Source organism: Diabrotica undecimpunctata, chromosome 1, assembly GCF_040954645.1.
Source record: "Diabrotica undecimpunctata isolate CICGRU chromosome 1, icDiaUnde3, whole genome shotgun sequence".
Taxonomy (NCBI): Eukaryota; Metazoa; Arthropoda; class Insecta; order Coleoptera; family Chrysomelidae; genus Diabrotica; species Diabrotica undecimpunctata.
Window position 1 is genome coordinate 18163011 of NC_092803.1, and position 22857 is coordinate 18185867.

The following is a 22857-nucleotide window of genomic DNA, read 5'->3' on the forward strand; positions in this document are numbered from 1 at the left end:
CAGTTACCACCACGTAGATTATATACAGTCCTCTCTCTCTATAACGATATGCAAGGGACCGGGAATTTTCATTGTTATAAGGAAAGATCGTTATACAGAGAGAGACAAAATTCGGTACTTTAATATTAATAATACTGTACTAAGTAACCTATTTTTATTTAAAAAAAATGATCAAAACGAATATAAATGAATTAACACTATATTGGACACTAGATAGATTTATTAAAGAATAATATAAGCAATACAGTATAAAAAAATGACTGTACAATTAAAGCATGTGTACTGTACAATAAAAAAATATGCTGCTGTAAAATTTATTTAGCCCACATTACCAAAAAAGTCTCAGCATAAATCACTCAAAAACACTCATATCGTCTTCTTGGTGATGGATGAAGAATCTATGCAGTACTTTTGCATCCGCATCCAATGCCTGCTGAGGGGTCGGAGCTGGTTCTGGCTCTGCTTTCACTTCCGGGTCACCGTTTTCTTCTACATGAACTGCTTGTAGGATGTCCTCGTCAAAAAGTCCAGGTGTTGTAGCTAGATTTTCATCAACTTCTTCAAAATTTGTTAGCTCTTCTGGTCCGTAGGTGATAGTAAGTTCAAACTGTCTGGCCCAAACATCTAATGTCAGGTCATCTTCACCATCAGTCAATCTTTGATGCTCCAGCCATCCTGCATGTTTGAAGGAATGTTTTATTGTATTGCTCGTCACCTCGTCCCAGGATTTACTAATCATTAGCTTGGCGTCAAGAATGTTAGTTTAAGATCGCCATTGTTCTCAAACAATTCCATCAAAAGTCTTCTCTGTAATGGCTTTTTAAATTCTTGATGACACTTTGGTCCATGGGCTGAAGGACACTCGTTGTGTTTGCTGGCAGAAAACAAAGTTTAATGTTTTGAAGGTCGCACAGTACATAATGGGCAGGACAATTGTCTACAAGCAGAAGAATTTTTTCCCTTTAAGCTCGATATCCCACTTTCTTATCGCTTTTTTAAAAATTTCCGGTCATCCACGCACTCTTGTTTGCTTTATAGGTCACCGGTAGATTTTTTATGTTTTTAAAGCAACGTGGGTTTTTCGACTTCCCTATCACTAACAATTTTCGCATCACCGAACCTGTCATGTTAGCGGCCACTAAAAATGTAATGCGTTCCTTAGAGAGCTTTCCACCAACGCACTTTTCCGATTTAAATTTGAAAGTTCTGTTGGGTGTCATTTTAAAAAACAATCCAGTCTCACCAGCATTAAAAAAGTCGTCTGACGCATATCGTGCCTTCAGTCCAGGACACACATTTCTAGCCAATCATCCATTACGTTTTTGTTAACATCGCGAGCCTCTCCGCTGATTTGCCCGTAGTTGATCTTGTGCCGCAGCTTCCACTTGCTCAGCCAACCCTCAGATGCCTTGAAATTCTCAATTCCAAGCTCAGTTGCAAAAAACCCAAGCTTTTGTCCTGACCCCAGGCCCAGAAAGTGGAATATGGTTCATATGCTGCTGCTTTAACCACTGAAGCAAAGCGCGATCTAAATCTTCGTGCTGAGATTTCCGCAACTTCTTCCTGCTACCGTCCTCCATCTACGCATCAAATCAAGCCACTTTTTTCTGTCCTTCCATATTGTAGCCATAGTTGACTGAGACAGCCCCGTACGGCGAACGACATCCGATTGCTTTTCACCTTTCTCTATTGTTTGAGATATTGATAACTTTTCCTCCACCGAGAGCACTTTACACTTTTTCGAAAACATGTTGACTGTTGACACACTGAGACACAACTCAAACTGGAAATGAAAAGTCGTCAATAGATAACAACATCTATGTGATAACAGTTAGGCCCGAAGAATGAGTAGAATGGGTGGCCGTATTCCTTAAGCGCAAAACAAAACAACTGCTGGACAATGACCTTGTCCATTGTGACTCAGGTAGTCTGAACTTTAAACACAATAACACAAAGTCATCGCTATAAAGAGAGAACGATATCGGTATAGAGAAAGAATTAATACATTGTCCTTATGACGAACCAACCAACGTTTACTATTTTCATCGTTATAGAGGAATTATCGTTATATAGAAAATCGTTATAAAGAAAGACTACTGTACATGGAAATCACCTATGGATAGCAAAGAAAAAATTATCAGAAACCAGATAGATTATATCCTTATCAATAAGAGATACCGTAAGTCCATCAAATCGGCAAAGACATATCAAGGAACAGATGTGTCATCAGACCACAATCCAGTAATCGTAAAAATTCGAAATTTACTTAAAGAAAATAAAAAATCAATAAAAGGCATAACAAATAAGCACTCTGCTAAAACACCCAAATATAAAAAGGGAACTAACGTTGAAAATTAACGAAGAGTTAAGCAAAACAATAATCAATGATAATGAAGATTCCAACGAAAAATGGAAAACATTTAAGAACACATTAATGATGCCAATTAAAGATACGCTGAGTAGTCACAAAATCGATGAAGCTAAGACTCCATGGATGACAGATGAGATCCGGCAACTAATGGACAAAAGAAGATCATACCAAAAAAAAATGTAAACGAATACAAAGCCATACACAAGGAGATCAGGATAAAAATACGGGCAACTAAAGAGAAGTGGTACAACGACAAATGTTTAGAGATAGAAGAACTCCAGAGAAATCATGACTGTTTTGAATTGCACAAAAAAATTAAAGAATTAGCAGGTACAAGATGGTCCAACGATAGTAACACCCTGGTTAATACGAATGGTAAAATAATATCTGATATCAAAGGCAAACTAAACAGATGGAGAGAATACGTCCAAGAATTGTTTGAGGACGACAGGACACAACAAGATAGCATGAACGATTGCGAGGAACATGATATAGGTCCAAATATAACTAAGGATGAAATAATACATGCAATAAATCTGGCAAAATCTAATAAATCTGCGGGGCCTGACACAATTGCAACTGAAATAATTAAATTAATATCAGAAGATCAGATCAATGTATTAGTAAACTTATATAATACTATATATAATACGGGTATTATTCCGAAAGATTGTCTCAAATCAACATTTATTACATTACCAAAAAAACCTAATGCAAGGGAATGTAATGACCACCGTATAATTAGTCTAATGAGTCACACACTAAAAATATTCTTAACAATTATCAATTTAAGAATTTTCAGAAAAGTGGAAGAAGACATCACTGAAACCCAATTTGGATTTAGGAATGCGTTGGGTACACGAGAGGCATTATTTGGATTTAACGTCCTCATGAAAAGATGTATGGATGTAAACCAACCACTCTATGTTTGTTTTATTGATTACAATAAGGCGTTCGATAAGGTCCGACACAACCGTCTTATACAGTTACTTAAAGATAAACACATTGACAAAAAAGACTTAAGAATAATAACTCATCTCTACTTTCCCCAAACAGCAAAAGTCAGAGTAGGCAAAGAACTTTCGGAGGAAGTGGAGATAAAAAGAGGCGTAAGGCAAGGTTGCATACTCTCCCCTTATAACAATATCAGATATGCCGATGATACTATACTAATTTCAGAGAATATACAAGATCTACAGACACTTTTAGATAATGTAGTAAATGCTAGTGAGGACAGCGAACTAACGCTTAATGCTAATAAAACAAAATTTATGACAAACCATAATGCAGGAAAAAATACAGGGAAAACGAAGTATTGGAAGAAGACGCATCTTCTGACTCAACAATCTGAGAAAGTGGTATAGTTGCAGTTCCGTCGACTTGTTCAGAGGAGATTACCAACCTCCTTAGAGGAGACGGTACCTAAAGAAGAAGAAGATAAATGTATATATAGACACGCATATAGACACCTTGTAAGGTAAAATGTAAAACAATCAGGATTAAATTCTTTAATTTTTAGCATTTTGTTACTTTGGATTTCCATCCATTGGAGAGTGTTAAGCATTAGTGACATCTTTTTATGCAATGAGCTTTTATTTTTGTCCATATTTCTTTATAGTATTAGTTACTGGAAAGTACATCGTTTTCCTCGTACTATGCATTTTAAGTATGCTGTTTTTTCCTTTTTGTGTATTGAAATTCCCATTATGTATTAGTTATAAAAGTAAAATACTAAAAGAAAGGCTAAGAGTTTAAATATAAGTTTGGGAATATTTCCAAAAGTCTCCGAGAAAATATACCGGGTATGTCTTATCCCTATTTTCTCACAAAATCCCCCCTAATCGAACAAAATTCATTAAAAATGTATACCAGGACCTAATTAAGATAAATTGTTTAGTTTCTTTTCTAACAACACTGCGGAAACAATAGGAGCAAAAAATTCAAAGGCAACTCGGCCTCAGTGAGCCCAAACAATCCAAGCAGGTAATTAATCTTGATTCAAATACCATCAAAATGATTTATTTCATTTTAATTAAATCGAATAAAACAACGTTTTGACGTGAAGGGATAAAAATCGGCGTAAATGGACGTTGCCAAAAGTTTCGGAAGTCTTAAAAAGTTGGAAACACCTGATGCAATTTTGTTCGTAATTAATAGTTGTTTGTAAGATTTAAAAATGGTCTATTAAATGAGCATTACAGTCACTTTAAACTTTACGCGAAATACTTTTAAAAGTGTTCAGTGGGGGAAACAACTACGTAGTAGGAACGGAAAACAGCTACCAATTATTATGAGTTACTGCATTAATATGAACTCATATAAAATGCGTGGAGCCAGAAGATTGCGAAGAGAACGAAATATGATTAGTAGAAATATATTTAGTATTTTCCTAGACGTTAAAGTAAGCAAAATGCAGCAATTTGTGGTAGCATAGACTAATTATAAAGGGCTAACATAATATTTGTTAGAAAGAGAGGGAGTATACATAGCATGCAGACAGTATACCGAAAACGATTAGATAAAAATTAAAAAAGATAATTGAAGAAAATTTACTCATATATTAATTACAGTAAAGCAGTTTAGTTAAAAGATAATCATATTGGTACACCTGCCAACGTTTTCCTTTATTTATATAAGCTTCTTTTTGCAGAAAAAATGCAAAAAAATTTGGAGCTGTCCCATATTTTAATAATAATTTATTATTATTAAAAATTAACAAAAAAACGTTTTTTCTTTTATATTCAAACAGAAAATCAGTCTATTCTTCTGCTTGGTCGTTGTCATCCGTGCCTGAAATCTAGGCATAATGGTTATCATTACCAACGTCATCACATTTAAGGGATTGGTAAAACTCCATTTCGTTGGCTGGAACGTAGTTGGTAGCTAACTGCGTTACGTCTTTGAAATTGGGCTTTTTTAGGGGTATTGATGACTCGAACACCATCAAGTTAGTTTCAACTAAAAGATTATCATTATTTTCCCTCAAAATGTAATACGATTCAAAAATAGGAATACCAGTTGTAACAGACACATTAACTGTATCCATGTGGTCCTTGCTGTATTAAAAAATCCGGTGTTGAGAAATCTTTAACCTCTGTTTCTGAGAATTTATTAAAACTTTTTTAAAATGATTCTCAAAATGACTGCTTCAGTTGAAGATCATATTTTGATGAACCATAATGGGTATAAAATATTGAGATGTCTGTTGAATAAACTGACAGTATTGTGTAGAAGGGAAAATATCTGTTTTTCGTAAAAACTTTTATAAAACACCAAAACAACGGTCACACGGTAGGAAATAATGCCCTGGTTCAGGAAAACGATGTTGAATATTCTCCGAAGACTTAGTTCTTACAAGAAGATGCAGAAACTCTAGTATCGTTGAATTTTTATTTTGATCTGCAGCATTATCGGAAAAGAGGTACAGTTGTCTGACATTTTTTAAAAGGATATTTTTTATGTAGTGATAAAGAAAAGAAACAACTTCATTCGGTCATTTTCTAGCGGTTGTTTCATTGTAAATATAAAAATGAGCTTTGCCGGTTTTGCCCGAATGTATGCAAAAATTGTAGACCCATAGTTGACGTTTGTAGAAGGCTTTGCTGGCCGGAATTTTAGGCAGAGGAAGATTCTGCTGAAAATCAAACTTTAAAATTTCTATGTCGTTATTTTGTTGGATCAGTTTTGTCTTTTCTTTTAAGTCTGTAAAAGTCTGTAAAAGTCTTTTCAAGTTGTAAATTTTCTTTTTCAGTACCATGAAGAGCTGGATCTTGAAGGCTGTTGTGTAAAATGTCACATCTTTTGCACGTGAGTGAAAGAGGCGCTCCAAAACTATAATTAAAATTTGCTTTAAAATACCTAAAATATAAATCGTAGGTTACTTTAGGTTTATAGTTTTTATTAACAACACTTTCCGGTTCATTCACTTGTAAATATAGTTCATGAATTTTTTTAACATTGAGATCAGGAGACAAATAAAAACGGGACGTTTTTACTCAGCTGTTTGTGACTCACGTCGTGGAAAACTTTTTATGTGATTATCTACCTTCTGCATTAAATCTTTTAAAATGCGTTTTTTTCTATTTTTATGTTTACCTTGTTTGCTGGTCGGTGGTGTAATGTTGTTACTGCGCAAAGTTTTAGCAGTATTATCCACTCGTTTTTTGGATATCCCGTGTATTGCTTCGAATGCACTCCTACAAACTCGTTATTTTTCCAAACTCAACTTAATATAGTACTTGTAAGCACAACAACGCCTCTCTTTCTCATTAGTTCTAGCTTGAGTTCTGGCAACATTGCTTGTTGTTAATAAACCACCCAAGTAGATAGTTTGAATCGGTTTATTTCCTATTTTATTAAAGTTTACTAAAACTGCTTGCCTCTGTTCTTCGTTTTCCTTTTCAAAACATTTAAACTTGCATTCACAATTAGGTCTACTTTGCCTGGGTCCAACACTACTACCTTTCCAGTTACCATAACTTTTTCCTTCTGCAGTAAACTTTTTCTTAATGTTCCGTTTCTACTTAGCTGGATCAACACTTTTTCTATTCTTCGCAAACGAAACACTCTGAACCTCGTTTTGAACTGTATAGACTGGAAGCTTGTCTTTTTTTGCACGCCTCCTTTTCCCTGAAGGCCCCGCTTCATCAGGATCAGAGCTTTTTTCCGATTCGAATGAATTATACAGATCAGACAAACCCCTACTAAATGGACTAACATTATCAAAATCAGATTCTGTATCACTCATGATACAAATAAATAATAAAATACACTTAAAAAATAAATAAACAGTTGTATAGAAACAGACGTGGTCAACTTTCGTAAAATGTACTGCGAGAATACGTTAGACCCTTAGAGCAATGGACTTCAATCGACTAAATCATAGACTGAATACTAAACTTAAACTTCCGTTAATTCCATTCGAGGCCAAGCTAACGGTTACAGCCTAAGCGTCTCGATATTTGGCGAAAAAAGTTTGCATCCTTCTTGCAGCAAGGTCCTCAATTTACGAATTGCTAAAAACGCATATATTAATCTTATTCTTATAATATATTATTATCTTACCCTTATAATCTGTATCAACAACCGTTAATATTATTAGAATAATTAATAAATCATTTACATAGTTTTAATGTTCGATTGTGTTGAATTTTCGGGCATACTTCTCGCTCTCTCGGAATATTTATCAGGACAAGTCTCTCAGTCTCCTGACCTCCAGATCGATTAACTGTTACTCACTTCTCTCTATATTACACTATCGTCGCTGTTTGGCCGAAATTCTTGTCGTGATATTAATTGAGAGATGGCGAGAAGATTATGACAGGAGTAGATGGATACATGGAAGAAACTGACAGTATCTTATTGTGACTAAAGAAATGTTTTTATATTGTGGATCACCGATGCCGGTATATATTTTATACAGTTTTCCTAAATAAAATGAAAAAGACAGAAAAGATTCGATTTCGTTGATAAAGATGTTAATAGAGACATGGGGAATCTAAAATTTGCATTCCACGACATGTCTCGTCAACTAAGCAGAAATCCTTAACGAAATTGTTTCTTGTACTCATACAGAGTAGATCCGAATAAAATGAAATAGTTTATAGAAACGATTGATGACTGTACTTGAATTTTCTAAATCTACTTCGAGAAAAAGAGAACAATTTTTTGACGAGCTATAGGACATACTATGGTCCAGCAAAGAAATAGTAAAATGAGTCATACGCATAATATCGAAAGTGATAGTATAATTTAGCTGTCCTTAAGAGTTTTACCAAGAAGCGTATCTTTAAAAGGTGACATTTCGATACGAAATTTAATTTTAAACAATTTTTATGTAGATGTACATGTACGAAAACTGCATAGAATTCACCCAAATGCACCCTAGGGCATAGGGACAAATTCATCCCTTTTTCAAAATCGCACCAATTTTGGCCCTTTTTTTTTAAACATAATCAATAGCTTATAATGGCCAATTTCTTAACCCTAAGTTAAAAATTTTTCCTTCAATCTGTTGGCTCTTTCACATAAGCTTTCGACAAGTGTACACTGTGTATATCGACAGTTATTTGGGTATTCACACTGCATTAGTTATTCCTCTTAGTGTCCAATAGTAAAACAATTCGAGATGAGTTCCCATAAGTCGCTGCCTGGTAATAAAAACAATGAAATGAAAACAAACTATTTGTTGAAATATTTATCAACCTTTTAGTCTAGATTCGGTATATTTTGTATTAGAAGGATTACCTCATGTGAAAAGTGGTTTTTAACTAATGATCCTCTTTCAAGAGGTATATTCGTTTAATTTGCTACTAATGATTTATGAGGATCTGCGTTTAGTTCACTCAAAATACAAGTAGTCAAATTTAAATAAAGATATGTCTAATCACGGTTTGATGAACTTTTAGTTTTGTTTATTTAAATCGACTCCCTAAGAGTGTTTCCATTTCAGCATCAACTTGCATCCAAAGTAGAAAACTTTTTCCTTTTTCATATGATTTTTATAAAACAATACTTATTTATTTTCTTTTGCCTATAAATAGAATTTATATTTTTTTACATTTTAGTAAAATATAATGGAATATTGGTCGATTATGGTATACTTTATTAATGTCAATAACTTTCTAAACGATAAATGTTATCAGAAACTGGAAGTAGTTCTCAAAGCACCGTTTTATATCGCAGTTATTTATGTAAACAGCTTAAAACTTGCCCAAAGAAACGCTAAATCACGTTCAGCATCTTCTAAGTTTTATAAACAGCCAAAGTGGAACAAATGAAAATGGATTACGTTCTCAAAGTCCACAGATTAATGACATTCCGGAATTTTATTTTTGCTGTTCGCTTGGCCGCAACATCCGCAACTTTATTAATCTTTAAACTTTCTGTGATTATGTATTCAGCGACGAAATGCTTAATTTTCAAGAGAAAACTTGCGGGGGCGAGAAAACAATAATAAATTTACTACGTTGTAGAACGTCTCGGCAGCGCAATATAAAACACTCTGGGAGGGAAAACTTTCATAGGGAACTCCGGAGTGGTAAATCGTGCAACTGATTCTGGTATGCTAAAATTTCCTTCTTAAAATATATTAGATATTGGAAAATTGGCAATGCTGTGGTAAAGAATCTTTATATAAGTAGAAGTAATATAAATAAATCAAACATTTTATAACACTCTTAATTAAAAGTGGTTCAAAAAGACGCACTATTTTTTAACGAATATTTTGCCTACCACATACGGTATTACTATAAGGAGTTGAAAATTGGGGACAGAAATTATTGGGGTGGAGATAGGGCAAGGGAAAAAATATCGAAACTGTTGCGAACGGCTACTCAGGGTTTATTTGGAGAGCTGGGGTCATGGATAAGTGAATAACAAGATGGGATTAGATGGGGACAACGACAAAAAGTAAAGCAAAAGGGTTACTTACATGAATCTCCTGGACAAACATAATACAAGAAGGTTCTCAAGCTATTTAAAATAAGGACGCCGCTTAGAAGAATCTTCCTGCTGGATGAAAGAAAGGCTCTTCGTTCCTAAAAAATATAAAAAGGGGTTAGAAACTTTAAGAAATAAACAAAATGGTTTAGGGAAAAAATTAAATATTTATTGTTGTCGTAACACAAACAGTTAGAAATGTAAATAGTAATAAGAAAATACAAAAAACAAACTTACTATATTACTATTCATTTCCAAACTCTAGAAGTTGGAGATACTACAAGAACTTACAATTGTTACTGGGCAGTATCTTGTAGCAGAAATAAATTATTACAAATAAAAAAAATATTAATTTATGATTAGGTATTTACCAAATGTCAAAAATAAAACTAGCTGTCAGATGTTAACACTAAATTTTAAAACTTGAGAACAATTATTATGACAGTTAGGCCACACCCTAACATCCATAATTTTACTGGGTACAATTTCTTAATCTGTTATAAAAGCAATTATTTATAGAAAATGTCTATTTTTACTTTAAAAGTTTAACAAACAAAAATTTCTTTAAAATTTTTTGGGTTAGTACTGGATTTAAATTCTCTGCTACACAAACAAATGTATAGTTCGTCCCAAACCCTTCTTTCAGTGCGTCATAGTTGATCGAATTCTCTCTAACACATTAAGCTAGAAGTGACAGAAAAAACGTGAGTCTGTGATTATTATACATAGAACTTAGAAAATTATGTATCGTTCACGGGTATTTGCATATTAAAGCGAATTCTACTTACGGATATATAATTGGTTGGAGTTTAGAATGCGCTAAATAGATATCCAATCAATGATGCGCATAAATATAATTTGACGCAGATGGTCTCAATAGTGACAGTACTATGATGATGTCAACTGATAAAATGATAATTGTCATTCCAGGTTAGTATTTTCAGACATTTTACAGTGAAAATTTAATTTTGTATTTATTGTCATAAAATATTTTAAATATGCCATTTTATTAAAATATAAGATATAATTGATGCCAGCCACATATCGCCTGTAATCATTGATTTTAATGAATTAGGTTCTGAATCGGATTGTGGATTGTTTGAAATATAATATTCATTTTTGTTATTCATAAAAAAAGAAGGTAAACTTACACTCGGTATCTTGTTTTTTAACTAAAGTCCATTAACACTATTTCATCTGCATACCGAAACTGGTAGATTAACTCAAAAATTGACTGCTTCACTATTTAAACTATTTACATAAACTTACATTCGGTATCTTGTTTTTTAACTAAACTCCATTAACACTATTTCATCTGCATACCGAAACTGGTAGATTAACTTATAAATCAACTGCTTTACTATTTAAACTGTCCATTGTTTTTTTACCTAAACTTCATAACACTCTTTCATTTGCACATCCAATCTAGTAGAATAACTCACTATTTAAACTATTTTCACGATTTTATGATAAATCTTCACAAAATTAAACTAATGGCTGCCACAGAAACTTTCCGAAAATTACTTATCCGAATATGACTGATTTCAATCGATGCTGTTTTATCACAGGAATGTTTGCTTTGATGCCTTGCAATTGCCAGTAAATTTTTTTATCTCGCAGTCAACTCTTAAAAGATTCTATAGGAGGAAGCATTACTTTAAATAAACAAACATTCCAATTCCATAGTGTTTATAATAAATAATAATAAATCCATAAATAAATCTTAGCTAATTAAGCACTTTCTTTGGAATGTATAGAATAGCAATTATGACAAAATGCCGTTCCAATATAATGCGCAATAAAAATTTTTATACAGGACGGGACCTCTAATATGTAAAGTAAAAAAAAATTTGAATTCTTAAAGTTTTTACTTCACATTTTAAAAAAATAATCTTTTCACATTTAGCTGATTACAATCCTGCAACTGTCAGATTTAACTAAAATGTCATGCAATAATTCTCGACATTCTTAAAATCCTATATGACGTCAAAATTAGTGACGCACTGAAAGAAAGGTTTGGGGCAGACTGTATCTCCAAACTGCGAAATAGCCTGGGATGACAACCAGGGACAAAAAAATGAGGATGAAATCTGTTCACTGGGACGCAAAATTTGACAATCGGAACTGGAATACAACTGAACACAATGGAACCATGTGCTTATTCTTCAAAATTGTTGTAAACGCCGCAAATCTCTTAGATACAAATCTCTTAGGTGAGAGACGACATAAAAACAAAAGAAAACAGTGATCATTCTTTCAAAACTGACACATTACATTGAGTATAATTCAATTTTTTCAACAAAAATGCCGACACTCGCCGCGTCTTGTCTCAACAAAATCTCTTCCAAACCTCTGTAACTACACATACTGCACAATTAATTGCCACAATACTACACATTTTTCATAACAAAAGACAAAAAACAAAAAAATTAGGAATTTGAAGAAAAATTTGTACTCCAATAAAACTAAACGCCTTTAACAGCGGCCGGCCTCACGAGTGAGTAATTTTTAAAAATCATTCGCCCAAACTATTTATTTGACGCGCATAATATCCTAAAGTGGCTTTCGATCAAAGAATACCGAAGAAATACCCATCTGTGATATATAAACAAACTTTAAAATATGTATTATCAATTCTTGGTGACGCAAAAGATTGAAAATACTTTTTCGGTGTTTTAACATAGACAAAGTGATTTAAAATGCTACAATTTGCATAAATATAGCGTGAAAAAAGTACATAATTTTTATGAAGAGCGCTATTAAGCTAGTAAGTGGATGATATCTGTGTTGAAAAATTATAAAACTTATTCCAGGTCGCTCAAAAGTAAACACTACAGCTTTATCTCAATTCTCGAAACAACTACAGGATTTCTAAACTTAAAAAAAGCTAAATTTAAAGGACTTTTCAAGCCAGATAAGGACACAGACTCGCCCAATAGGTATCGAGTAATCTTCCTTCTATGCCATACTTTACCGTATGCGAAATCCATGCAAAAATGCATAGAAAATATAGTCGACTAGAATCGCATAGTACAACAAATTGGTCCAAAACAGGTAAATCAACCACTTACTAAATTCTAAATTTCACAGAACACATAGAAGAAGGATATACAAATAAACAAATAACAGAACTTTTATTGGTCGACTTGAAAAAATATCGAAAAAACATCAACAATTTTGTTGTCCTGGGAGTAAAACCAGCCGAAGGAGAAAATAAAATAATGACCTAGATTAGGATAGAATCGTAGTTCTTATCTTCTTTATTGTAAATATAAACGACCAATCATCACTACGTAACAGGAAATCTTCAAGGAAGTAAAAAACAAACTAGAATAGGCTCTCAACACAATTCTGACAACCACCGAAGCAACTTACTTAAACTAAATGCAACCAAGACGTAAATAAGCTCTTTTCATGCCGGTACCTGCCACACAAATAGAAGACTAAGAGTCCTATAAGATGACGTTATGCCTTAGCACATTGACAAACCAATTTACCTGAATATCACGCTAGAAAGTTCGCTAATATATAGGTATAACTACGACAAAACACATAAAAAAGGATCAGTCAAAAACAACACCCTTATAAAAGAGGTAAAAGAAATAAATTAGACACTTACAATCAGTTTAATTTTACTACCCAAAACGACCGGTTTCGCTTTCTAAAATTTGCAAAGCATCATCAAGTCAGTGGTACAAAGTACATTAAATACTTTGTATTTGCTTTTTTCTGTTTCATCATGACCACGAGGAAGTTTTATACTAGAATTCTGCTTGGACAGACGTAGCTGGATTTGATAGGATATCCCTATCATGATAAAAAGTTTATACTAATTGTCTTTTCACCAAGATAAGATGTCCATGTTTTTGCCTTCTCGTTGTTTTGCTAGATATCGATCAAGTTCGTCATCAAGGCGTACCCTTATCTTTTACAGTAACAAAAAATTGAGATCGTCCCCACCACCAGAGGACCGAGAGGAAGATCTAACTTTCTTGCTGGTGTCAGGTTAATGCTCTTTTTTTTTCATATTTTTTACATAATTCGCTAACCCTCTCTTGGTTTTAGTAAATCCTATTCTGCATCTTGGATTCTGAATGGTATAAATGTTGAATTACTGACTCAAAACAGTAAGGAAGGAAAAGAAAGTTAGAAATGATCACGGTTAGATTCAAAGGTGTTATCAACTACTGGTGTCGCCGTAGTATCAGGTGGCGGTTTATTAGAAGGATCTAATCCAAAACAAGTTTTTGGATAATAAGTGTGCATCGTAATAAATTAAAAAATATCATGGATGCAGAGACATGTATACCTTTAATTACCAAATCATTCCGATAATAATAAAAGTGCAGTTTTTGCGGGGCATGCGGAACGTCCTGCTAGACAAAGCGTCAGTCCGCGTTTCGTCCTGTCCCGCAGGGCAAAATTCAAGATAAATTGTTAGAGATAAGTAAAATTATATCCAGGCGCTGACGAATATTTTGATAATAACTCCCTGTAGCACCATTCATATATAATTATTTTAAAAAAACAGTAAAAAGAAATAAAAAGAGTTTAATTATTGATACTGGACATTTAAAGAAAAAATAAATATAAGGTTGAATGCTCGAATAAATGAACTTTGATCAGATAAAAGGCATATATCGAGCACAGTTTAATTATTATACTTAATAATTTTATAGTTATACTATTGACTGTGGGTTCAACTGAACTACTTGGATTACACCCCATTTATAAACTTTGCTTTCCATTTTGATTTTCAATTATTAGTATTTTAATTACATAGTCAGATCTCTTCCTTTCTACATTACAGATAGTGCATGGTAGACCATTTTATTGTAGTCAACCACCCACTGTTTAACATATTGTTTAGTCCGCTTCTTGCATTCTTACTTTTCGTCTATTTCAGTTGCTCTCAAACTAACACCTTAATTATTACAGACATGTTTGAGTGTGAGATCTGGATTATTCAATCTACTTAAAAAATATTCTATATAATTTTATATTTCATCAGTGACCTCCTATAGTAGTGTCAGTTGGACTTTTGGTCAATACTTAGTTTCATAGAATTGTAAAAGGTGCAGATCACATATCTATGATTGTGACTGCTCATCCAAGTTGTCATTTGTCACATGTCACCCCAACATTTCCGTTAGATCAGGAGCCATTCTGTCTCCGGCTTCTTCAAGTAATGTAGCCTTTCTTAAATTATTTTAAAGTGTTTGTTTGTCCATTTGTAGTGTAGTGTAATGTACATTTATATGTTTATGACATCCTGTTCTTGCCGGATAGGCCACAATTGACGAAGTAAGTCTATAAACGTTAATCATATAAAAACCTTTTTTCAACCATAAAACTTCGAGTTTTTATCGAAGTTAATCAATTTCTTTGGTTATAAAAAAACGTTTCTTGGCTTATTTCAGATGCCCCTGAAGATGATCTAGGGATCGAAAGTACTTGGGCAAGATTTAATTAAACTGTGCTCGATATATGCCTTTTATCTGATCAAAGTTCATTTAAAGAAAAAACGAATACATCACGACACGGCGAATAATTTACGGCGACTTGATCAGAGTGTGGGATATGAGAGCAAGCATGATATAAACTAACCACGGCAATACTTTAAATTAGCGCCGAAAAATGTAGAAATGTAAAGTGCAAACCAAGAGTGGATGACAGCTAAAATTATTCATTCATGAACAAAAGAAGAACTGTAGAAAATGTACAATAAGTATTGTGCAGTGCCTGTATAATTAATTTTAATACCAGTGGTAGTCAATCTTGAACGTTTAAATAGTCTTTCGAATATCTGTTACTTTCACTCTTCTATATGCTACAGCAATAAACAGGTTCCACATTATAAAGATTTGATATCTACCAAAACAAGATACCGCTGAATAGTTTCATTTCGAACAATAGAACCAAAAGTGACAAAAAAGAAACAGTTAAGATATAAAAGCCACAACGCTTTTACTTGCAATCTCTATCGTTATATCTGAGTCTCAGGTATCGTTACACATCGAACGATAAAGGACACTCGCCTCGTCACACAGATACGAGTCAGTTAACCTAAAAATCGGAACTCAAAAGAAAGACATTAGAAGGAAACTGTGACTGAATGTCTGTGTGTCGGTATACAGTAGAGATGGTTGTTTTTATAAGAACGGTTACAGTGTAGATTGCTAATTCAAAAGTGTATACAGGATTTAATTTGTACAAAATCATTTGCTTATTTTAAAAAAATATATCATGATATTATATAAAAACCTTATGATTATATTAAAATGATTTTACTCCGTTTATTGTCTTGTTCACAATTTACCGGTTTGAGGTTGTAAGCTCATATTTATATCTGGGATCATTGATAAAAATCACAGGATCACAGGATATAAAAAAAATAAAACGTAGATGTGATCTAGCAAAAGTCGCAGTAGGAAATATGGCCAATGTGTATGGAAGGACTCTCAAATTTCACGAACTCTAAAAATGAGGTTAATTACATGCTTAATATTCCCAATACTGACATACGGATATGAATCTTGGACCCTATGACAAGTGGAAAAAAGAAAGATAGACGCCACTGAAATGTTCTATTGAGAAAGAATGTTACAAATTGCGTAGACCGACCACAGGACAAATAATTAAATTCTAAATGAGCTAAAAGTCAGCAAACGACTATCCAGCAAAGTCTATCTCCAACAATTAAAATACTTTGGACATGTTATAAGAGCAGATACAGAAAACATAGAAAAACCAAGGAAAGGTAGAAGATCTAAGATCACGAAGAAGATCCACAACAAGATAGATGAAAAGTCTTTAGAGAAGGACAATACACGATGACCACTACACTCCCTCTGGGGATTAGAATTGAAGAGAGAGATTATCTTAAGCCAGTCTTTAATATTTAATTACTTTTCTTATAATATACCCTTCTATTTTATTACACCATCTCTTTCTTGCTCCACTTTTTTGCGGTAGTCTATGCATTTCTGTTTTTAGGATGTTTCAGTATTATGTGATTTTCTTTTCTTTCTAGATATCTCATCTATTTTATTTTCGTTGTCTATATCTATACACTAGTCCACTAACTTCATAAACTCATAAGTTTTCCACTAATTTTTGCTGACACTATCTTGGATACAGACAAAACGTTCATTTAAATAGTGTTGTTCCAATTTATTTGTTTCTATTATTATATTTATATGTGATAATTAGTACGAAAGTAATTTCGCTACCGGTGATTTAGAAATTACAGGTAATTATAGTCCGTCTAGAAAGTATCCGGAATTTAATATTTTACCTAATTTTAATAGATTTCATTTTTGTAACATTTTAAGACAAAAGTAATGCATCAAGTAGGTTGTGCCGATAGTAGGTTATGGACAAAATCGCATGACAACACCATCTGTCAAATATTGTTGTTTGTAAACAGACTTAAGATTTGTGAAATCATGTCGCAAGTAGAAAAAAAAAAGTGGTGGAATATTTATATAGAAAGGGTGTCCGAAACGTTAAAAAATTAGTGCAATTGACTGAACTTGGAAAAAGTGCAGTGTACGAGACAATAAAGAGGATAAAAAATGGCATAGATATGAGACATAGACCAGTTTCGGGTAGACCGCGTAAGATTCGCGGAAACAATTTAAATGCTTTAGTGGCTTTAGGAAGACAAAATCTGCGCCTAGGGTTTCGAAAATTAGCGAACAGATTTGGAAATCAACAAAGATTAAAAGTGTACCCAGAAACTGTCTGCATGTCACTGAAAAGGCTACCTACATATGCAAATCATCTAACTATCAAGAGAAAATGTTACCTTTCAAATTTCCAAATTTCCCAATAAAATAATGGTTTGGGGAGAAATATCTCAGCGTGGTGCTACACCTCTCTGTATAGTTAATGATACTGTTGATAGTGCGAAATATTGTGACATCCTAAATGGTTTTTTTTAAACGGCTCATGTTTTATATCCAGAGGGGTGGCGTTTTCAACAAAATAATGCAAGATGCCATACTTCTGCGTATACTCAAGCTTGGATGCAAGAACATGAATTGGCAACAATTCCGTGGCCAGTAGCATCTCCAGATCTTTGGAGGGTTTGATTCGGTCAGTTTTACAGGCCTGGAACACCATTACCGAAAATTATGGCCTTGACCTAGTTTAAGGTATACCTGGACGTTTAGTTAAGTGTTTAGATTTAAATGGAGGTTGTATAAGTAAATGAGATGAATTATTTGTTAAAATTTTGTATTTCAAGTGATAAAAATAAATACCGTAAAATTATAATTCTGCTTTCTTTTTTCCGGATACTTTCTAGACGGAATATACCTACCATCCGTTGATAACTTTGATAACCGTGATCAGTGACTAGATATATCAGTTACTAATTTTGAACCATCTTAAAAAAGATGTTTATATAATTAATTATTATGATATTCACGGTGAACGCAATGATCACGTCGTTCAACGTCTGGTGATTTAACAACGGTGAATTTTAGGAATGGTGAACTATGAATTTTCATAAATATTTTATATTATTACTTACTGATATTTCTGTTTTGAAAATAAAAATTTTAAATAATGTCATAAACGTATTAAAAATATGTTTTCTTTCATAAAAGTTAATTTTAAGTTTTATTTAAAGAGGAACCGTTGTCAAGAGAGTTTTATAGGAATTTAAATGGATCACTTTATTGTTGACATTGCATATTTATTATTATAAGTCAAACCGTCTAGTTCGTTCGTGTTGTTTAATTTACCATTACGGTGACTTCTTGTTACTGTACATAAAAGAACGGTGAACACGGTCACTGTTATTTAAAGAACACTGATCACTATGTGATTTAAAAATCCAAAAGTTGACCATGACAAGTGATAACCACACCCAGATAAATTACATTATCTGCTATTTACTTTAATTCGTTTTTGTTTTCCCTATTTCATAACCAGATTTTGTTCTTTTCCGTCACGCTATTCCCGTGCACTCATTGACATATACACTCTGTGATTTCATGATGTTAATCCTTAAGTTTTTCTAAATAAGTCCCTGTTCTCAAGAGTTTCTCATTTCACATTTTGGGTTAGCAAATGTGAATTTAAAGCGTAGGTATTTTTAAAGTACAGTTTCTGAATTGAAGAAAAACAAAGATTCAGTCATGCTGAAACTGTAAGTTCATTACTACTAATTTTACAAGAAAAGCCTATGGAGAAATCAAATCAAATTAGAGAGAACGGGAAATAAACTAATATAGAAAAATAAGGATTGTGCCAGCCATGTGTCATTAAGTCGTATCTGTAGTATAATTATCTAAGCAAAGATGGTGACATGCCAAGAGGGTGTCTGACATGCCTTTGTGGTCTTTAGTGGGCTTTTTTATTATTAGTTACACAAAGAAGTTGTGTAAAATAGTCTTTCGTCTTCCTTTAGATTTTTATATAAGCATAAATACTTCTTGATTCTTCGGGTTATTCTTCGGTTGCATATATTGTATGACCATCGTTTTTCTTTGTCTTCTTATAATGTTCTTTTGTTAATCAACCAAGAAAACAAATTTTGGATCTGGGAAATTTGAAAAGACCCGAAACTCAAAAGAGATATAAAGAAGAGAGAAAGAGAAAGTTTACTAAATCTGAAGGAAATGAAGAGAGAACACTAGAATACCAGTGGAACCTGACACTTAGAATATATTTGACTAGACGAATTAGAGAAAGAAAAATGGTATTTGAAAACAAAAGATGAAGAGCTAATACACTATGTAGATAAACAAAAAAGAGAAAAAACATAACAATTAATGGAGATGAAAATTAACTTTACAAAAGAGAAAACACAAAATAAATTCAAATTTATTAAACGAATAAAATAAGTATGTAAACCAAAAACTAATCTGTGTAGAAATACAAACGGCGAAATAACCAACAATAAAGAAATTTAAAAAAACTTGGAAAACATATTTTAACAAACTGCTGACTGAAAACTATCACAATGATGATGTAAAATATACAGAATATGATTTATTACAAGAAGCAGAAAATGAAGAGAATAAGGCAACAAAACCGTCCACGATAGAAGAGTTTAAAACGGAAATCAAACTGCAAAAAAATAACAAGGCCTATGGATATGACGGAATACCTGCAGAATTGTTTAAATCTGAAGGAAGAAAAATCAATAAACAGGACACATTTGTATAAAATAGTAAGTAAATTTGAAATAACGTCCAAACAAGTTAGATTCATTCAAATGACGATGACGAAAACAGTGGCGCAGATTTATGTTAACATACCTGCATAGGTAATATAGCAAATGGGGTTGAAAAATTAGTTTTGATAAAACAGAATATTTAGTAATAAACTTCAGTACTAGGTTTGAGATTCTAATCGATGATAACACACAAATAATACAAGTAAAAAGTTTAAGTACCTTGGTGTTGTAATTAATGGAGAAGGTATAGGTAGGCTTCTTCTTCTTCTTCTAGTACCGTCTCCACTAATAAAGGTTAGCTATAACCATTGCAAATTCGTCTCTATATTCTGCTTTTCTTAAGAGCGTCTGTGTGTTTAACCCGGTCCAGTCGCGAATGTTTTTCAGCCAGGATATTTATCGTCTACCAGGACCCCTTTTTTGTTTGATTTTACCCTTCATAATCAGCTGCAACTACTCGTAGTTCTCATTTCTAATTATGTGCCCTAAATATGCTGTGTTTCGCCTTTTAATGGTGGTTAAAAGTTCTCTGTCTCTTTCCATTCTGTGCAACACCATTTCGTTTGTAATAAAATCGGTCCATGGTATCTTTAAAATTCTCCCAAAAAGCCACATCTCAAAAGCTTCCAGTTTTCTCATTAAGTCAACATTAACAGTTCAGACTTCGACACCATAAAAAAGAATAGAGTGGATACAACATTTTACCATCCGATATCGGATTTGCAGATTGAGTCTTTGGTTACTCAGAAATTTCCTCATCTCCAAAAAGGCTGCTCGTGATTGCTCTATTCTTAAGCGAATTTCTGATTTCGGATTCAGATCTTCCGTAATCCAGACTCCTAAGTATTTTATTTTGTCCACTTGCTCAATATCTTCATTTTTTATCTGGATCCTTGTAATGACGTTGTCCTCGTACTGATAACCATGGTTATAGGTAACCAAAATATGAAATTCAGGATTCAAGAAGCACGAAAAGTCATAGATGTACTTAAGTATGTTTGGTAGGACAAAACATGAGAAAAAGCAATAAAAAGAGACTTGGTCAAACCACGGTTGATTCAATTCTTGGATATGGCTGAGAAGTTTGTACAATGAAAGAAAGTCGACTTACAGCAGTTAAAATGTCTAACCCCTGACGATCTTCCGGAATATCCAGAATATATCGGATTGACAACGAAGAAATTACTAACAGAATGTTAGCACCAGAAACAATTGTAGACCGTATCGAGAAGAAAGTCTTAGGTTTAGTCATTTACTTAGGATATGGCATCAAGATAGCCGAAACCAGTATTCTTCTGGCAACGGTCTCGAAGAAATAAGGCCAAAGTCGTAAGCCACGGAACCACAAAATAGATTGTGCTATGAAAGCTCATGATTTTGAAGACCTGGCACAAAATCGGACAATTTGGTGGCGGAGACTATAAATGGGAATGTAACGACAAGCTGTATGATTTTCTGCAATATAATTATATTGTATATAATAAATCCGTAGTATATATAACAAATATAAAATGTAATTCTATAAAATTAATGTCGCACAACCAAAAAACTACCCGTTTTAAGAGGTTTGCGTGGGTTGGATTCGGTTTTATTTGCTTTTATTTTATTCAGAATACAGTATTACAGTTACTTAAATATTATTATGCAATCATAATAACAAAGTTACAATATCAACACAATAACATGACATTAATTGCCTACTTCATACTGTCTCTTATTTCTTCTTTTTCGTGTCCTAACACCACTACGCCTTTCATCCAACAAATTGTTCTAATAGGTAAAGGCAATCTCTGAGACTTATCATATAAAATAATAGTTAACTTAGACATGTCACAAAAAAAACAGTTTTACAATATTTATTTTATAATATTGTGATTAATATTGTATCTTAAATATCTAATCAGTAAAAGAACACAATCAATCGGTTCAAAATTAGTAAATCCCACCTCCAATATGGTTACGACTTAGTTAACCTAAAAATCAGAACGCCAAAGGAAGACATTAGAACGAAACAGCGACAATATGCATGTGTATACGTGTGTGGTACACGAGGCATCATTACTGAATATGCACATATTCCAGAATGCGGATGAAAGCACACGTAAGTCATATAAGCGGTTATATCAGGTTGGTGGCTCGTTGAGAATTTTGCGAGGAATTTGAAGTATGACCGCTGTCTGGAAATTCCACTTTTCAACGGCATTCAAAGTGACGTTATTGTAGCATAGTGGTACGTCAACTTTCGTGGTAATGCGACCGTTAAAGTTCATTTTGGAAGCTATAGCGTGAAATAGGCTGGAACGATAACCGCAAAGCTGGTCCCCTCTAAAGCACAAATGTTATTGAATTTCGTAATAAGCGATTTCGAATTTCGAGTTAATGCGATACAATAATAATAGTGCGGCATATGTGGATGATTTTATATAGCGCCATTAACACTACAGCTGTCCGGTTTACTTTATTACTTTAGATTAAAGTGTTGGTATTTCATCTAGTAATCAAATAACAATATATTGAGTACATATACATGTTAAACAGTATTATAAACGTAACACAATCTACTAATACCACACATTTAAAGTCGTTCTGCTACCACTCAAACATAAACATTAGGTATATAGTTCATCCGCTCGCTCTTTGGGACGTACACGTATCGCATTGTTTAAAAATTATTTTTAATATTACCAGATTTATACGAAATTATTTGAATACATTAATATTATGTCAAACAAAACAAACAGGCCAACTAATTCAAAACTAATTTTTCTTTAAAAACAGGTATTATAACCATTACCTTATAGCCTTTGCTTTCGAAGAGTAAGTACCTACTAGTAAAGTTACTAGCTATTAACCA

The 22857-nt window shown here is 33.1% G+C and overlaps 1 protein-coding gene across 1 annotated transcript in view; it reads left to right on the plus strand.

The window, feature by feature from the left end:
- The window catches only part of LOC140437924 (carbonic anhydrase-related protein 10-like), a 907307-nt gene that overhangs the window by 305336 nt on the left and 579114 nt on the right, over positions 1-22857 (plus strand). The gene's annotated exons all lie outside the window — the stretch shown is intronic.